Source organism: Vombatus ursinus, unplaced genomic scaffold (genome assembly GCF_900497805.2).
Source record: "Vombatus ursinus unplaced genomic scaffold, bare-nosed wombat genome assembly UNPS02014768.1, whole genome shotgun sequence".
Taxonomy (NCBI): Eukaryota; Metazoa; Chordata; class Mammalia; order Diprotodontia; family Vombatidae; genus Vombatus; species Vombatus ursinus.
In genome coordinates, this window is record NW_020954546.1 from 19,496,176 (window position 1) to 19,509,540 (window position 13,365).

General features: G+C 43.9%; 1 protein-coding gene across 2 annotated transcripts in view; it reads left to right on the plus strand.

Moving 5' to 3' along the window:
- The window catches only part of CRCP (CGRP receptor component), a 50,624-nt gene that overhangs the window by 399 nt on the left and 36,860 nt on the right, over positions 1-13,365 (plus strand). The window lies entirely within an intron of this gene.

Here is a 13,365-nt window from a genome sequence, read left to right on the forward strand (position 1 = left end):
GGGGGCAGGGCGTGTTTGTGACTCGGCAGCACCGACGTCTTTCCTATTTCGCCCCCGCCCCCATCCCCCCTCTCCCCCCCCAACCCGGAGCCCTTCATGACCCCCTCCCCCAGGCCAGTGTGGACACTGCCCAGCTCCGGCCGCTCCGACCTTCGCGGTGCACACGCTCCGTGGCTTTATCTCGGGCGCCTGTTTGGTTAATTTTTAAAAAAGTAATTAGTTTATTTTGATTTGTCAACAGTCATTTACATATGCTTTTGAGTTTTAAATTTCCCCCCCCTCCCTCCCCAAGACAGCATGCAATCTGATATAGGCTCCACATACACATTCCTGTTAAACATATTTTCCCATTAGTCATGTTGTAAAGGAGAATCAGAGCCGACAGGAGGAACCAGCAGAAAGAGGAAACAAAACGAAACAGAAGGAAAAAAGTAGCAAATGGTCGCTTCGGTCTGCATTCGGACTCCGTAGCCCTTTCTCTCCATCGTGAGACCTTTGGAGATGCCTTAGATCCTTGCATTGCTGAGAAGGGTCAAGTCTGTCAAAGTCAGTCATCGCACACCGTGGCAGTGACTGTGTACAATGTTCTCCTGGTTCTGCTCTCTTCACCCACCATCAGACCATACACGTCTTTCCAGGTTTTTCTGAAGTCTGCCTGCCCATAATTTCTTATGGCACAATAGTATTCTATCACATTCATATACCACAACTTGCTCAGCCATTCCCCAGTTGATGGGCATCCCCTCAATGTCAAGTTCTTTGCCACCACAAAAAGAGCTGCTATGAATATTTGTGCACATGTGGGTCCTTTTCCCATTTGTGTGATCTCTTACAGCCCTAGACCCAGCTATTGCTGGGTCAATGGGTATGCACATTTTTATAGCCCTTTGGACATAGTTCCAAATTGCTCTCCAGAATGGTTGGATCAGTTCACAACTCCACCAACAATGCATTGATGTTCCACATCTTCTCCAACATTTATCATTTTCCTGTTTTATCTTGTTGGTCAATCTGATAGGTGTGATGTGATACCTCAGAGTTGTTTTGATAATCAGTAGTGATTTAGAGCATTTTTTCATATGACTATAGATAGCTTTAATTTCTTCCTCTGAGAACAGCCTGTTCGTATCCTTTGACCATTTGTCAATTGGGGAATGACTTGTATTCTTATAAATTGGACTCAGTTCTCTATATATTTTAGAAATGAGGTCTTTATCAGAGACACTGGTTGTAAAAATTCTTTCCCAGTTTTCTGCTTCCCTCCTAATCTTGGATGTATTGGCTTTGTGCAAAAACTTTTCAATTTAATGTGATCAAAATTAACCACTTTGCATTTCATAATGTTCTCTGTCTCTTGTTTGGTTGTACATTCTTCTGTTCTCCATAAATCTGACAGGTAAATTATCCCTTGCTCTCCCAGTTTGCTTGCAGTATCAGCCTTTATATCTAAATCATGAACCCATTTTGGCTTTATTTTGGCATATGGTGTGAGATTTTGGTCTATGCCTAGTTTCTGCCATACTCTTTTCCAGTTTTTCCAACAGTTTTTGGCAAATAGTGGGTTCTTATCCCAGAAGCTGGAGTCTTTGGGTTTATCAAACAGTAGATTACTATAGTCGTTGACTACTGTGTCTTGTGTACCTAACCTGTTCCACTGATCCACCGCTCTGTTTCTTAGCCAGTACCAAGCAGTTTTGATGATTTCTGCTTTATGATACAATTTAAGATCCAGTGTGGCTAGGCCGCCTTCCCCTGCATTTCTTTTCATTGTTTCTCTTGATATTCTGGACCTTTTATTCTTCCAAATGAATCTTACTATTATTTTTTCTAGTTCTGTAGAATAATTTTTTGGCAGTTTGATTGGTATGGCACTGAATACTGCTTGGTTAGTTTTATTCATTTATCAGCATTTTTATGTAATCTTACGGGGGCTGCCCCCAACCTGCCAGGGGGCTGGTGACTTGCACATGGTCATGCCATCAGCACGTGCTGAGTAGGTCTGTTGAACTCTGTGTGGCCTCTGACCTGGACTAGACGGGAGATCTTTGGACCAGTTCATGTCACTGTTGAGCCTCGGTTTCTTCATCCTAAAATCCACCAATCAGCAAATACTTATTAATGAACTACTGTATGCCCAACAGGCCAGGTGTTAGGGATAGGCATGCAGAGACTAAAACCATCCTTACTGGAAGGGGCCTTGTGATATTTTTCAAAATTAAGTTTGTTTTTTTTTTAATTAGCCAAAATCTGCCTTCTTTCCTCCCCTCTTCTTGAAAAAGAGGAAGAAAAACAAAGCCTTTGTAACACACGTGTATAGTCAAGGAACTGGTCATGTTCCTAAAATATGTCTGGCTCAGTCTGTGCTCTGGGGTTGATGATTAGGAAGTGGGTATCATGTCACGGAGGGTCCTCTGGAATTGAGGTCTGCCCTTGGTCATTGCATTCTTCAGAGTTCCTGAATCTTTAAAAGTATCTGTTTTTACAATAGTTTTGTTATTGTGAAGATGGTGCTCCTGGTTCTGCTCATTTCACTGTGTGTTAGTTACTGCAGATCCCTGTTTTCTTGGAAATCCCCTGCTTCAGATACTATATGCCTTGTTCAGCCTTCAGCCCTGCAGGCCAGGGTTCTCTGCCACCACAAAATTAGCTGCTGTAAATGTTTGTGTACATATGGGCCTTCTCCCTTTTTCATTGATCCCTTTGGATAGAGCTTAAGGGTATGCACAGTTTAATCACTTTTTGGGCATAACCCCAAACTGCTTTCCAGAAAGGCTGGACAATTCAACCGTTGTACCCATAGTGTATTAATGTACCTGTTCTCTCACAGACCCTCCCGGCGTTTCTTATTTCCCTTTTTTGGATAACTCTGCCAATCTGATGAGTGTGAGGTTGTTAAAACAACCATTTCTTATTGTTCAATTGTGTCCAACTCTTCATGACCCCATGGACCATATTGTCCATATTGATGCTGGAGTGGTTTGCCATTTCCTTCTCCAGTGAATTAAGGCAAACAGAGACTGTTTTAATTTGCATTTCTCTAATTATTGGTGATTTAGAGGCCGCCCCCCATATGGCTTAAATTTCTTCTTCTGAAAACTTTGTTCATTTCCTTTCATTTCTGTTTATCAATTCAGGAATTGATCGTCTTGTAACTTTGAATCATCTTATAAGTTTGAATTACTTCTCTCTGTACCTTAAAAATAAAGCTTTTATCAGAGAAACTTACTGCAAAGATTTTTTCCCCCCATTTTCCCCATTTCCCTGCTTCTCTTCTAATTTTAGCTGCACTGGTTTTGTTTGTGCAAAGATTCTAAATTGCCTGTAATAAAAGTTGACCATTTTACCTTCTGTGATCCTCTCTGTCTTTTGTTTGTTCATGAACTGTCAGGAGCTTCCATTCTAATAAGGAGATTGGACTAGAGCAGGGGTAGGAAACCTGCAGCCTTGAGGCCACATGTGGCCCTCTAGGTCCTCAAGTGCAGCCCTTTGACCGAATCCACGTTTGGATTTGGCCAAATGTGGCCTCGAGGTTTCAGAGTTCCCCACCCTTAGACTAGATAGTCCCTTCTGTTGTGTAAGACCAGCCCTCAGTCCACCAGGCTATACTGTCTTTTTAATGTCAGTAACAATGACAAAAACTTACATTTATATGGTGACGTAAAGACTTTGCTATTTCATCTCAGCTTCTAAGGTCCATGCTAGCATTGTCTGCTTATTGTAACCGATAGAAGGCAACTGACTTCAGAGTAGCTGCTTAGGTCTAAGTCACATATACATTGTCTCCGTGACCCTGGTCACATCACACTTATCTCTGAACCCCAAGCCACTCTCTAAGACCACAAGGTGGAAAGTACACCATCACCCCCCCCATGGGAGTGAAACCACAGGTCCAACCAGAAAAAAAAAGTGCATCAGTGGAGGGAGTTTTCCATACTGGGAATTCCCCGTAACCCATGAAAACATGGAGTAGTTGTTATTACTAATGTAAGAGTACTGTGGGTGTATATGCATAATTATGGAATATATGTAGGTGAGAGCAAGGGATAACAATGTCTAGGGTATAGCGGAAAACAGTGGCGGTGGAATCTGGACATGGGGTAAGATCTCTACTTCACCACTTACCTGTGTTATGTTAAGGCAAATCACTTAATTTTGTTGTTTAGCTTCTAAAATGATTGAATTGACTTCACCTTTAAATTTCTTTTGACCTCCAAATCTGTGATCCTAATATGTACGTGTATGTGTGTGTGTATATGTATGTGTGTGTGTATTTATATTTATATGACAATTAGGGCGTTAAGTGACTTGCCCAGGGTCACACAGCTAGTAAGTTTCTGAGGCTGAATTTGAACTCAGGTCCTCCTAACTCCAGGGCTGGTGCTCTGACTATTGCTCTACTTAGCTGGTTGTGTGTGTGTGTGTGTGTGTGTGTGTGTGTGTGTGTAGGTATATATATATATAATATATATGTATGTATGTATATATTTAAATATTTTATTTTTTCCAATTACATATATAAACAATTTTTAACATTTAAAAAAAATTTGAGTTCCAAATTCTCTCCCTCCCTCTCTTGCCTCTCCTCTCTCAGAGAAGGCAAGCAATTTGATATAGACTATATATGGGCAGTCATGCAAAACATTTCCATATTAGCCATGTTGCAAAAGAGAACATAGACCGAAAAAACCAAGAAAAAAAATTTAAAAGTCTGCTTTGACCTGCATTCAGACTCCGTCAGTCCTCTCTCTGGAGGTGGGCGGCATCTTTCATCAGGAGGCCTTTGGGATTGTCTTGGATCATTGTATTGCTGAGAATAGCTAAGTCATTCACAGCTGATCATCGTACAATATTGCTGTTACTGTGTACAATGTAGAATGTATATTTTAAAAATTTGATATTAAAAATGGCAAAAATTTATTTCCCGCCTCCCATCTCTTACTTCCCTTGGAAAAAAAAAAAGAAAAATAAAAACAAAACCCATGTAACAAATAGGCATAGTCATGCAAAACAAATCCCCACGTTAGTGCTGTCCAAAAACCGCGTATCTCACTCTGCAGCCTGGGTCCATCGCGATGCTCTTTGTCAGGAGGTGGGTGGCATGTTTCAACATTTGGAATCATGAGGGTTGTTGCTTTGATCAGAATTCTTATGTCTTTCAAAGTTGTTTGGCAGTTGATTAGAAATGAGGGGTGAGGGCGAGTGGGGAGTCGATTTGGACATCAAGGTGCCTTTGACAGGAAGTCAGAGTGTGGAAGAGGGGAAGGTTTGGGAGGAAAGAGGATGAGCTGAGTTTTGTTCATATTGAGCTGGAGGTGCCTGCAGGACGTCCAATAGGCAGCTGGTGGTGTGGGACGGATGCTCATGAGACACAAGGAGGACCCAGGCTTGAGCATCACCTGTAGGAGGTGCCCGGGGTCACAAGGCTTGGGTAGCTTTGAGATAGAGCGTCCACGTCACTGAGACCACAGATCCATCCCCGTGTGAAAACATACCCTGATCTGATTGTGGGGCATATTCATAAATAAGCTCCGTAAATAGATCAATTATTATCTCATTTACCAAGAAAGAGAAAGTGATGTCAAAGCCTTGCTATTTGTTAGAGTTTCTAGCTTGTCAGTGTTGTCTAGGGTGATTGTCATTGGGGGAAGGACCCCTTTGGTAGAGTGGGTCAGGCCTTGATTTGAATCATGCCTCAGATGCTTACCATCCGTGGGGCAAGTCACCTAACCTTCCTGGGCCTCAGTTTCTCCTCTCTGAAATGAGGGAGATAGATTCAATGTCCTATAAAATCTCTTCCAGCTCTGAATCTTTGATTCCGGTGTCTTTATCCTACCCTGCCAGTGGTTTTTTGGAGATCTGGCCCCATAGTCAAGTTCTTGCCCGCTGGCACCTCCGGAACAACCCTAAAGCCCTGCCTAGTTTAGAAAATGAAGTGTCGTGTCCGGGGAAGCTTGGGTGTCTGCCTAGGGGATTTTCCGTTTTCACCGTTTCCTTATTTTTCTCAACACCCTAATCCAGCTGCTAGGGAAACAGAAGCCTTGCATGTTGGTGGATATGGTTTTAGGGAGGTTCCCCAAGTGGGTAGTTAAAACTGGGAATTAAGGTCTGGAAAGCAGGCCCTGGGGTGGGCTGGGCTAGGAGGTGTTGGGGTCTCTCCTCTCCCATTTTTGGGATGATAATCAAGTCTCCTTAAAAAAGCAGACCTCTCCCATCTTTGACCAAACCATGTGGTTGGGCCTTCCCTGGTCACTGTCATTAGTCCTTAGCTTTGGGCACCACGTGGTGGTCGGGTTTCAAGGCCGCGGTCAGTGGTTTATTTTTCCAGCTGAGTAGAAGCATTCCTGTTCTGACTTACTAGACAAGTTTGTGAGATGATTGTGAAATGATTGTGAAATGAGTGAACTGAGCAGCCAGGCCACCTTCAATGACTGTTGAGCCCAGAAGAAGAATGAGGATGCCATGGAGTTTTTCTGTCCCAGGGGTTCAAGATTTGGAGGTTTTTAGACCAGAGGCTGGACCACCCCTAGTCAGGGATGTTGCGGTGGGGACTTCTGTTTGAGGATAGGTTAGACTGGATAGGGCACAGCTGTAGACTCGAGGGACCTTACAGGTCATTCTCCATTGGTAGAAGGTGAGTCCCTAAGAGTTTGGTAAATGGCTGCCAGGGTCACACCGCTACCAAGTGTCAGAATTGGGATTTGAACTCAGGTCTTCTTGAGTTCAGGTTCAGTAGTATATTTTGTTGGTAGGTGAGTGGTGTGGAACACCAGGCTAGGGAAGAGCCCTAGATTTCCCCCATCTTCCCCTGTCACTTTGTGGCCATGGGGAAGTCATTTGGCTTCTGGCTTAGTTTTCTTACCTGTGAAGTGAAGATTATGTATCTGTCTTAACGGAGTTTGCATGGGGCAGCTGAACTGATATATGTAAAGTGCTTTTAAAATTAAATTAACCTGGGGCAGCTGGGTGGCACAGTAGATAGAGCTCCTGCTTTGGAGTCAGGAGGACCTGAGTTCCAATCCGGCCTCAGACAGTTGAAACTTACTAGCTGTGTGACCCTGGGCAAGTCACTTAACTCCAATTGCCTCACCAAAAAAAAAAAAATTTAACCCTATAATCTCATAGTAGGCAACACCCTTTTGAGGTAGCTGTGAGTTGAGCTGCTTTCTGCCTCCTTCACTGGCGGAGAAACCGAGGCTCAGAGTGACTGATTCACTGAGACTGTAGGTTGTAACACAGTTTCTCCTGAACTGTCTCCAGAGAGGTCTGCCTTGATGAGGCAACACCTAGGGAGGAGGAAGAGGATGCAGATTTCTGATGTGCTCCAGTTGACAAGCTCACCTCTTCCAGGAAGTCTTCCTAGATGAACTCTATTTTATTTATAATGCTCATCTTGCATCACTATCAGGAACACAGTCACTTAAGCCCAGAGCACCTGCCCTACTGTGTTTTTGTCTTATTCATTTCCAGATGTCTCCTCAAACCCCACCAAATTAGCCCTCCCTTGAAAGAAAGAAAGAACAGTCAAGCAGAGCCCCCCCAGCGTGACCGTGTCTGCCAGTGTATGCGACATTCTGTACCTGTAACCCCCCACCTCCCTACCTGAAGCAAACAGATGCTTCAACTCTCCCCCTCACCAAGTTCCAGCCCACTGGTCACTCAGCAGCCTTCAGGGCACCCTCTGTGTTCTTTTCCAGGTTCCTCTTTCTCTTTCTATCAGTCCATGCACATCTCCCCATGCTTCTCCCAACTTCCCAATCTCCATTTCTTCTGGTGCAGTAGTACTCCATTGTGTCCGTATCTCACAGTTCCTTTCCCCTGCTGATGGACACTCACTTGGCTACCAGGTTTTTTGTGTTGACCTGACCCATCTTGATTGTGGGCAGGAACTGTCTTTTGTCTCTTTTTGTATCTTAAGCACTTAGCACAGTGTATAGTAGACCCTTAATTAATGTTTATTCATTGATTGATTCCCCTCCCCCCTTACTTTCCCTTCTGTGTATTCTGATAAAGGGTTTTGTTTAAAGTAGCCTCTTGATAAAACACTCATTTGAATTGAATATGCTTTGGCTGGAACTATGGGGAGGTGTGATTCAGGAGGAAATACTCTGTACTTCCCCAGTCCCGGTTTTTGTTGTTCAGTAGTTTTCTCCCCATCTCGCCTGACCTCTTTTGGGGTTTTCTTGGCAAAGACACAGGAGTGGTTTGCCGTTTCCTTTTCCAGCTCATTTTACAGATGAGGAAACTGAGGCAAACAGGGTGAAGTGACTTGTTCAGGGTCACACAGCTAGTGAGTGTCTGAGGCCGGATTTGAGCTCAGAAGGATGAGCCTTCCTGACTCCAAGCAGGGTGTTCTGTCCACTGCACCACCTAGCTGGAATCCGAGGACCTGGGTTCAAATCTTGCCTCCTACATTTGTACCAGTGTAACCTTTGGCTCTTGCCAGCATGTGGCTGTATTGACCACCACTCTCCTTGGATTCTCTGTTAGCGCTAGATGTTTTCTGACGCTAGTCTCTCTTGGTTCTCTTTTGACCTTTCTGGTCAGTTCTTTTCAGTCTCCTTTGCAGGTTCATCCGGTCTGTCGTGGCTCATCACGGCGGGAGTAGACCGAGCCTCTTTCTTGGTCCTCCTCTTCTCTTTCTATGCTCTCTGACTTGGTGACCTCATGAGCTTCCGTGGGTTTAATTATTATCTTTATGCTGATGATTCTCAGATCTTTCTTTCTTTTTTCTTTTTCCATCCATCCATCCATCCATCCATCTCTCTAAATCTCTATCTCTCCATATCTCCTAAGAGATCTCTCTCTAAGCCCTAGTTCTGCACATTTCAAACTGGATGTCCCAACGACATGTCTGAACCCCACGTCTAAAACAGAAGTCTTTGTCTTTATCTTTCCCCACAAACCTCATTCTCTGCTAAATGTCCCTATTTCTGTGGAAGGTACCGCTGCTCTTTTGGTTTCCTAGGTTCACAACCTCAGTGTTCTCCCGGATGCCGCGCCTATCCAGTCGTCACATTTTGGGTTTCCATTTCCATGGCACCTCTTGCATCCGCCCAGCCACCACCTTCCTTGACGCTCACCTGGATCTCCCCACTCCAGCCTGTGATTTTCCTTCACCCACACTTATGTCTTTGTCATACTCAGTAAACCCCCGTGGTTTCCTCTCACCTCCAGGATCAAAGGGAAACTCTTCCATTTGACTTTGCAAGACTTTTGGAACCTTTGGCCTCCCTAGTTTTTCTATCCTCGTTATACGTTATTTCCCTTTATGCACATGTTGGTTCAGCCAAACCAGCTTCTGTCTGTTCCTTTGTGTCTCTGCCCTGGTCGTCCCCCGTATGGAGAATGCCCTTCTTTCCTCCACCCCTGAGATTTCCATTCCTCCTTCAAGACACAACTCAAACATTCCCTTTTGCCTCTTTTCTTTCCTGATCCCCAGGCTGGTGCCCCCCCCAACTTGTCTTTATATTTATCCTGTTCATGTAAAGAAAATGTAATGCTTTCTCTTTTGATAGCTTATACGTTCCTTGAGAACAGAGATTGTTTCTCTATCCTAGGAACACAAGTGCTTAATAAATTAATAATATATTAATAAAATAAAATAAATGCTTGTTAATTGATGGATGGGGCAAATCACTTGATCACTCTGGGTCTTAGTTTCCCCATCTGTAAAGTGTTTTTGTGGGTGTTGGGGGGTGAGGTTTGACTAGATGCCCCATGAGGTCACCTTCAGCTCTGTATCTAGGGCTCTTCTGTTGGGAAGAACCATTAGTTAACAAGCGTTAATAAGTGTGTCACTGAGCTACGTCCTGGGGTACAAAGACAAAAGCATAGGGCAGGGGTGGGGACCTTCGGCCTTCATAGCACTGGTTTACAGGTTGTTACTGATTAGTCGTTTTTGGTCTTGTCTCTCTCTTTGTGACCCCATTTGGGGTTTTCTTGGCAGAGATACAGGAGAGGTTTGCCATTGCCTTCTCCAGCTCATTTGACAGATGAGGAAACTGAGGAAGACAGGGTAAAGTGACTTGCCCAGGGTCACGCTGCTAGTAAATGTCTGGGGTCAGATTTGAAGATGAGCCTTCCTGACTCCAGGCCTGGTGCTCTGTGCACTATGGCGCCACCTAGTGGCCCTACAGATCATAGGCGCCTTCTAATAAATGTTCAGCGTCAAAGGAGGCCTTTCTTGGTCTCTGTCCTCCCTCCCTCCCTCACTGAGTCCAATTATAAATGCCTTCCTCTCCAACGTTACTTTGTATCCATGCTGTGTGTATCTTATATACAGAGCTTGTCTACAAGCGTAACATACTTCATTCGTTTATTCTTGTGTGTACTTGTTTACGGACCGGCGCTGATATATGTAGGGTTATTGACCACAGCAGCCAAACACTTATCCTTTGTCACCTGGAAACACCCAGAGCCCCTCCCCCATCGAACCTCCTTGCCTCTACCCCGACCCCCACTTTGGTGAAACAGGGAATTTTGGCCCCTTGTTAATTAGATCCAGAAAAGGTAGCAGTCCCCCTGAGTCCAGTTGGACTGATCTTGGTGTGGATGGCAAGAGAATGGCATGTGGGGGAAGTGCTGGACTTGGAGTCTGGAAGGTTTGGGTTCGAATCCAGCCTCAGACATTCTGTGGCTCTGGGCAAGCCATTTAACCTTTACATGACTCAGTTTATTCATCTGAAAAATAGGGATAACAGTAACATCTAGAACCAAATGACATAATGTACGTGAAGTTCCCCCGTTTCCCAGAGAGTGCTGTGAGCTGTACATTGTCATAGAGGAAATGGAAAAAAAATCATTTTTTTTTTTAAAGCAGTTGGGGTTAAGTGACTTGCCCAGGGTCACACAGCTAGTGTCAAGTGTTTGGTCTGAGGCTGGATTTCAACTCAGGTCCTCTTGACTTCAGAGCCGGTGCTGTATCCTCTGCGCCACCTAGCTGCCCCCCAAAAAAATCATTCTTATGATCACATATTTGGGCAGCACAGTAGATAGAGTGTTCGACTTGGAGTAAGAAAGCCCCGAGTTCAGATCCTACCTCCAATATTTATTAGCCGTGTGACCCTGGGCAAGTCACTGAACCTCTGTCTGCCTCAGTTTCTTCCTTCATCAGTAAAGTGGGGATATTTATAATCCTCCTAGGGTTGTTGTGAGGATGAAATGAAATGTGCTTTTAAACCTTAATCTATCACATGAATACTATTACTACTGCTTCTTTTTCTCCTCCTCCTCCTCTTCCTCCTTCTCCTTCTCCTTCAGTTAGGGCTAGAAAGACCTTCAAGGCCCATCTAGTCTGATGTTCTCATTTTACAGATGAGGAAACTGAGGGAAATGGAGGTTAAGTGACTTGCCCAGGATCACGCAGCTAGTAAGTGTCTGAGGCTGTATTCAGAGCTGGGTCCTCCCACAATACTAAATATTTTGCTCCTTTTGCTGCACCATTCTGGGTGGTGGTTTCTTCCATGAGGAGCAATATTCATGTATGTATGTATGATGTATGTATGTATGTATGTATGTGTTTATATATATACACACACACATATATTTTTTGCTCCTCTGGAAGGTTCTAGAAGAAGAGAGCCATCCATTCAGGAGTATTTTAGGGCTCACAGACTGTCCTCAGTCCATAACACTCCCTGCCTTGTCATTAAATTGAATTACATTATTTAATGAGCAAAGAAGCTGCGGGATCTGGTTAGCAGTTTTCAGGTTGAGATGGATGGACACTCTGGACACTAATTAGATCTTTTTCTTCCTTTTGTGTTTTTTTTTTGTTTGTTTTTTGGAAATTCATTTATTTCATGGAATGAATCAGAGGTGAGGTCATTTTGGGGGGGAGGGTAGCTCTTTGTCTTCCTTTTGATTTGCTGAAGCAGTGGTGCATTACCACGACAACTAGTCTCTAGGGTCCAAAGGCCATGGGGCACCCGTGGGGTCTGGTATAGATTTTTGGATCATGCTTCGGCCATGGAATCCCAAGGCCGAGCACTGGATCCAGGTGTGGTCCAGTTCATTGCTTATTGGTCAGAACACATATTATCTTGGAGCCATCCAGTCCACAAGTTTATCTTTGTACCTGAAATTATGTTAGGCTCTGGGAACACAAAAACCGAAATGAAACAGCCCCTGCCCTCAAGGAGCTTATATTCTACTTAGGAAGATGAAAGGGGATCCTCCCAGTGTGCCAGGGCCCTTCCGTACTTCCTCTTGGCATGACAGGGATGTTGATGGGTGGAACATGCAGACCGTCCACTTGTTATCCCCATGCTCTCCCGATGTGTGACAGCCTTGTACATTTCCCAACTTTAGACTTCAGGAAATACCAACACGAATAGAATCACACAATTTCTGAGTTGGAAGGAAGCTCAGGAACCATCTCCTCTAACATACGCCTGAAAACAAATTTCTTCTGTACCACGTGGAACAGGTCTGGCCCCCAGTGAGGGAAAGCCCACTTTTCTCCCGAGGAAACTCGTTCCACTTTTAATTTATTCTTTAATTTAATATTTTATTTTCCCCCAATTACATGTAAAAACAATTATAACATTCTTTTTTAAAAAATTTTTTGAGTTCCAAATTTTCTCCCTTTCTCACCTACCCCCTCATTGAGAAGGCAAACAATTTCATTCCACTTTTTAATAGCTATTATTGAGGAGTGTGTGGATAGATTTCTGGGGGCCCATGAACTTGAATAGGAAAAAAATAAATCTTTATTTTTACTAACCTGTAATTGATATTTAGCATTTCCTTCCATTGTGAATGCTTTAAAAAACACTATTCTGAGACATGGTCTGTAGGTTCCCCTAACCTGCCAAAGGGAGAGTGATCCATGATGCCATTGAGTTCTAATTGTTGGGGAAATTTTTCTGGTGTGAAGCCTAAATTTGCCTCTTTGCAGCCACTGCCTCTTACTGCTCTGAAGCGAACTACCTGCATCGTCTTAGACAAGTCACTTGAGCTCTGTGGGCCTCAGCTTCCTCATCTGTAAAATGAAGGGATTGGATTAGTGCCCTCTTAGGTACCTTTCAGCTCTAATTCTGTGAAACCATAAACTTCTTCCCACAAGTCATTTAACCTTTCTGAGCCTCAGTTTCCTCATCTGTAAAATGAGGAGGAGTTTGACTCAGTCTCTTTGATCCCTTCTAGCTATAAATCTGTGATCCTGCGGTATGTATGTGTATGTACATACATACAAAATATAGACTTGGAGACTAGACCTTTGCTTTCATTGGTTTAGGGAACTTCCAGGTGAAGAACGGCTCATCCACCTCCCCTTGGATTAGAGACAAGGAAACTGAAATCCCAAAGACTTGCCCAAGGAAGTATAGCTAGTAAGAGACAGTCAGGGTTCATACTCTGGAAGTA